This window comes from Mandrillus leucophaeus, unplaced genomic scaffold (genome assembly GCF_000951045.1).
Source record: "Mandrillus leucophaeus isolate KB7577 unplaced genomic scaffold, Mleu.le_1.0 Scaffold82, whole genome shotgun sequence".
NCBI classification, from domain to species: domain Eukaryota; kingdom Metazoa; phylum Chordata; class Mammalia; order Primates; family Cercopithecidae; genus Mandrillus; species Mandrillus leucophaeus.
In genome coordinates, this window is record NW_012108919.1 from 3,066,372 (window position 1) to 3,072,434 (window position 6,063).

Below are 6,063 nucleotides of genomic sequence, written 5' to 3' on the forward strand. Positions count from 1 at the left end.
GGAGGCGGGGGCTGCCGCAGAGCCGGGCTGCGGCGTGGGAGGAGGAAGAGGAGGAAGATGCGCTCGGCCTCTGCCTTCCGCTCCGGAGCGTCGCGCTTCCCACCAGGTGAGCGCCGGGGAGCTGTTGGTTCCCAAAGGAGTGCCACTGGACCCTGTTCTGATGCCACTTGGGAAGCGGGAAGCGGGGAGCGGGGAGGAGGCGCCTCCTTTCTGCAGGAATGTTTTCACTTCCTCTGTTGCAGGTCTCCTGATGGTGTTGCATTACTAGCGTGGTACATGTGTCCCTTCGCCAGTGCTTATGTAAAGAAATGAAAGTATTGAGGGAAAGCTTTGCTTTGTTGTGGATTTGGCCACCTTGTCACTTGAAGTCGTGTTAGGGGTGCTTCAGCAGGATGTGGCCGGATGGCTTTCATGATGATGCTGCACAGCAGCAACTGTTGCTCTTTCTGGAAGCTTTGCTGTACTCTGGTGGGGGGCTTTCCTTTGCTGTGCCGGCTCTGTGCCTACTGAGTGTAATTTTGGGGGTCTGGACCAAAGGAATACTTGTCATTGACAAATGTACTGAGAAGACATAGGACTCCTTTAAGTCTCAAGGTGCTCTTGGCTTAGTTCTTCTGAGCAGGGAAACCAGGGGCTGGCATTCTGTTTCCTCTTTTGTAAAACGGAAAAATACCTGCCATTGCCACTTAACTAAGTCACTGACAAGATTATGTGCATGAAAGATGTAAAACAGTATGCCTCTTTATATGTAAGGTGACATTATTACTTGAGCTCGTGGAAGGCAGCACGTTTCCCACAGTTGGTCTCAAAAGCCAGGGATGCCTGCTGAGTTGCCATTTAGTTTATTACTTTAGCAAAGCAGAGTTGGGGGTGCGATTGTCGATAGTAGGCTTTGGGAGAAATGATTGTTATGTTTCATAATAAATGATGTCCTTGAGAAACTCATAAATTGCAATGTAATCCTGTCTTAATTGTGTTGGGCACGACTCCCACTGCAATACGTTAAATAACTGAAAACGTTTGCCTTTGAACGCCCCAATCCACTTGGACAATAAAAACAGTTGCATGTTTTGCACCATGGATATTTTCTGCTGTTTCCATCATTCCACTGCCTGGTTATTCCTAGGGAGAATAACAGATAGGATATTAGGGCTTCACCGCTATTTGATCTTTGCTTTATAGCAGGTATCTGAAATAGAAAATCTCTGCCATATGAAGATAGTAATTCATGTAGTTAGCATGAAAACAAATTGCCAGTTTGATTTTCTAGGACAGCTCAAGCAGAATTTGTACCACTAGGCTGTAAGTTTTAAATATCTAATTTTCTGATTTAAAAGTGTATGATTTAAAAATTGGAAAACGTTTTTGTTGTAAGCTTCAAAGGGATTTACTATAATTACAACTACATAAAATTGTAAAGAAAAAAGTAGGAAGAACACAAAAAATATAGTGGTTGGATTTATGAGGTTTTCTGTTTTAAAACTCAATTCATCACAAATTGTTCAGTCACGTTATTTTACAGTTGGTGGGGTGGTGGGGAAATTTGTACGTTATTTTATTGCTGTATTTCTTCTTTCCTGCGATATTTACATGGCTTTCCAGCTACTTGTTTCTAGTAGTGGAAAATCTTGCTCTGTGTTACTTAAGTGCAGGGCAGTGGCAGTTTGGCTCCTATCACTGTATAGGGATACGGAAGGAAAACACAATGAAGTCCAAAGTTTCACTAAAATTTGAGAGAAAGATTATGTCGACAAGTAATCCAACTTAGATATTAACCTACAGTAAAATAATAACCTGGATAATAACCAACTCGTGTCCCTGTAGACACTGGCCCAAATAGACAACTAGAATTATTTGGTACTTGCTAATGCCTGTTTCCTCGTCAGTGGGTTAAACCAGTCCCTGTTGCTGGGCTGAAGGCTATTGATGCACTTCCAAGTGCCTTGGAAATAACTCCAGTGTTAATATATACCTTGCTCCAAAGGTTAAACTTTCCTCCTTCAGAACAAGAAAATCTTTTGGAGTATATAATTGGTGTCTGTAGAAAATCTTTTGGAGTATGTAATTGGTGTCTGTTACCTTCAGAATGGAACTTTCTTTTTTTTTCATTGAAGACACAGGAATGTCATATTAAGTGTAGTTTGTTAAAACACTAGGTGACGGCTAAGCTAGAGAGCATTTTTGTTTGTTTGCTTTTTTTTTGAGATAGGGTCTTGCTCAGCTGCCCAGACTGGAGTGCAGTGGTGGCTCACTACAACCACCGTCTCCAGGGTTCAAGCTATTCTCCTGTCTCAGCCTCCTGAGTAGCTGGGATTACAGGCACCCACCATTACACCCGGCTATTTTTTGTATTTTGGTAGAGACGGAGTTTCATTTCACTGTATTGGCCTGGCTGGTCTTGAACTCATGAGCTCAGGTGATCTGCCCGCCTCGGCCTCCCAAAGTGCTGGGGTTACAGGTGTGAGCCACTGCGCCCAGACAACTGAACATTTTTAAGCTAGTGGTTTGCCCTTGCTCATGATGGTGTGAGGACTCACACTCCTGACATTGTCTGAATTCTGGCTGCTTTGCTGTCATCATCCTGATGTTACTGGTCCATGTCTCCCCCAGGGTTGCAGTAGTAGAAGCTCTCCTAACCACCTTTTACCTACCCATCCTACTTATCCTGTTGGCTGCAGAACGTCCTGACTGATACGCTAGGACAAAGGTCCTGGGCAGCTCTGGGAAGTACCTCTGTCCCCTTTGGCTTTCACCCAGAAGTCTTGCTAAGTGTCAATTGTTTGTTCCCAAATCTGGTTATTCCAGTTGGGCTTATTATTGTAATTACAGTTAAGTATTACGTCAACCTTGAAACGAGTGTGAAAAAGAGTTGGGGCCGGGCGCGGTGGCTCATGCCTGTAATCTTAGCACTTTGGGAGGCTGAGGTGGGTGGATCATGAAGTCAGGAGTTCAAGACCAGCCTAACCAACATGGTGAAACCCCATCTCTACTAAAAGCACAAAAATTACCTGGGCGTGGTGGCACATGCCTGTAATCCCAGCTACTTAGGAGGCTGAGGCAGGAGAATCACTTGAACCCAGGAGGCGGAGGTTGCAGTGAGCTGCTTGTACCTGGGAGGCAGAGGTTGTAGTGAGTTGAGATCATACCAGTGCATTCCAGCCTGGGCAACAGAGTGAGACTCCGTTTAAAAAAAAAAAAAAAAAAAAAAAAAAAAAAAAAAGGCCAGACATTTCCCAAGATTTTTGGGAAAATCTGTAAGGACTGTCCACACGCATTGCTTTGCAAGTGATTCCCTTTTAAGAACCAAACTTCAACGCCCAGACTTCCCCAACAAGCAAAACAGTATAATGTGGAACAACAGAACACTCAGAGACTTAAGCTCAGAAATAAGACCCATGGCCTCATTTCAAAAAAAGGTAATTAAAAGTAGATTTGTCTTTGTCGGTTAATATAAAATGTTAAGAAATATCTTTTTTAAAAAATTGTTTCTTGTCTAACAAACTTGTTTCCATTAACTAACCAACTTCTGGTTCTTGTCATCTCTCCTAAGAGTGCTTCCAACTGTGTTTAACCTTAATCCCCAAATGCTAAACTGGACTCCCTGTCTGATTCATGCCAAGTAACTTAGGTAAAGTGTGGATCAGTTTAAAGTAGTCCTACTGTGGTGATTGTATTACTTTTGGAGTTAAAGTAATTGTGCCGTTCACTGAATGGCAGGGAACAGAAAGAGTCGTAATTTTCACCTAATTCATGGAGTTTAGAAGCTTGTATCTTGTAATCCGGCAACTTTAGTTATATATTGTTTTACTTATGAGATATTGTCGAAGGTCTGTTCCCTTTCAAATCCTTAAGACTTACCTGTTAATAAAAATGAAACCAATTGAATCTGTTTTTCTGTGTGCTCAATTATCTTTTGTTTTTTTTCTGTCTTCCAGATAACTGTACTCTTTATTCCTGTGACTCCCTAAGACAAGCCTCAATTGCTTTTCCAGGCCCCCAGTCTTTGTTTTTCTGATTCCTTTTTTCCATAAACCTTTTCCATACTTGCCTCACCTTTGCAGGCATCTTTTATTCTGGGAGGTGGGAACTCCGTGATATCTGTCTACAGTTTTGTAGAGTAAGAGTGAGCGAGATTTTATTCTCATTATCCTTCTAGGTTTTAATCTTTCTTGGGACTTCAGACAATCTTATAACCTTCTGCCAGCTTCAGGTTTTTTTAATAAGGATTTTTTTTTTTTTTCCCCCCGAGACAGAGGAGTGTCTCTCTGTCACCTAGGCTAGAATGCAGTGGCGTGGTCTTGGGTCACTGCAACTTCCACCTCCCAGGTTCAAGTGATTCTCCTGTCTCAGCCTCCCGAGTAGCTGGGACTACCGAGTAGCTGGGACTACCAGTGTATACCACCACACCCGGCTCACTTTTGTATTTTTAGTGAAGACGGGGTTTCACTATGTTGGCTAGGCTGGTCTTGAACTCCTGACCTCATGATCTGCTCATCTCAGCCTCCTAAAGTGCTGGGATTACAGGCGTGAGCCACTGTGCCTGACCAAATAAGAATTTTTAAAATTCAATTCTGATTGAGAATAAAATTATTAAAAGTGGAGCTGACCTGTCATTTTGCTCTTGGTGGAAGACTCCTGTTTCCAGGACTTCTGTTCCTGTCACTTCTTGCAGGTGGCTTTTGTCTTTCTTGCTCTCTTAGGCTGTAGGAAAGAGCCCACGCAGATTGTCCCAGAGGGCAAAGTCTAGGTCATTCCTGCGTGAGCAGCCACTGGCAGCTCGACCACACCACTCTGGGTCTCTGGGTTTTTTTTACACTTTTACCACAGTTTGTCTTGCCACAGATTTCACTATTGTAAGGGTGCTGCCCACCTCTCCTGGGGCTCTTTTTTCCATTTGAAGAACTGTCCCAGAAAAGCTTGGATTATGGAAAACACCTCCAGATGACAGCACCCACTTCTCTTAACGGTATTGTGAAGAGAGGACTCAGTCAATTCTGAAATAACCGCCTACGTTGTGAGTTTGAGAAAAGGGGTTTTTGAGTCCATTTTACAGATGAGAAAAGTAAGGTGAAAAACCAGCCAGATGATTCGCTCCCCGCTTTTGAGTTCAGAGGACATAGAAGTAAAATGAACCATCAGTGGAACCCCAAAAAGGGGAGAAGAAAAGGTCGTAAAAGGGACTGTTGGCAGCCTTTGGAGAGGCTTTTTGCTTGAGAAAGTTGGAAGTGAGGGCAGTTTGTCAGGAGTGTCAGTCTCCCCTTCATGTTTGTATTTGTTGTTTTTTGAAGCACCAGTTGGTGGAGCTACCCCCTTATCCCCAGCTGGCTGTCTCCCTGAGTCATCATTGGAAGAACTGACATCCCGTGTCCCTTGGGACTGGATGGGTTGTGCTCTTCTAGTTTTACAAGTACCCCCGCCACATTCTTGGGTGTATCTGAGGCCCGGCAGTGGGCTGCAGTTCTCCAGACTTGCAAGAACCGGTTTGATTTCCCAGGGCTGTTGACTTTTTCTTGTACTTGACTTGTGCTTTCTTAACCCTGACTTTGAGGCTTAGGGGACCATGGAACACTGGGGAAATCATTTGCCCTCAGTCCTCACCAGGGGCTGGGCCATCCACTAAACAAAGGCTGTCCAGATGTGTTAATGAGGCGGTGTGAGTAATGGCAACATTATCCGTGATGACTTACATAATCATAGGACAGATGTGGGTGTTAGAGAAAGAGGAACCATACTGGTAGAAGTTCTTGAGAGTTATTCTTGAGAGCTGGTGCTGCCTAAAAGGTCTCAATTGGATTTTAAGTTCTAATTTTGTAAGTCTGTCAAGCTCCACCACCCATGAAGAGGAAGGCCTGTGAACACTGAAATATTATCAACAGCATTGTTTGCTCCTAGAAGGTTAACAAAATACATAGCCACAGGGCGGGGCACGGTGGCTCACACCCGTAATCCCAGCACTTTGGAAGGCCAAGGCGGGCGGATCACTTCAAGTCAGGAGTTCGAGACCAGCCCGGCCAACGTGGTGAAACTCTGTCTCTACTAAAAATGCAAAAAAATTAGCCAGGC

At 43.9% G+C, this 6,063-nt stretch overlaps 1 protein-coding gene across 3 annotated transcripts in view; it reads left to right on the top strand.

Annotated features, from left to right (window-relative positions):
• The window catches only part of JARID2 (jumonji, AT rich interactive domain 2), a 328,805-nt gene that overhangs the window by 2,931 nt on the left and 319,811 nt on the right, over positions 1-6,063 (top strand). The window contains exon 1 of one of the 3 annotated variants that reach the window (XM_011967922.1): positions 7-106. The exons of the other annotated variants lie outside the window; for them this stretch is intronic. The gene's annotated coding sequence lies outside the window, so the exon portion shown is untranslated. Of the gene's footprint in view, positions 1-6; positions 107-6,063 lie in introns of those variants that run through there. 3 annotated transcript variants of the gene reach the window in all.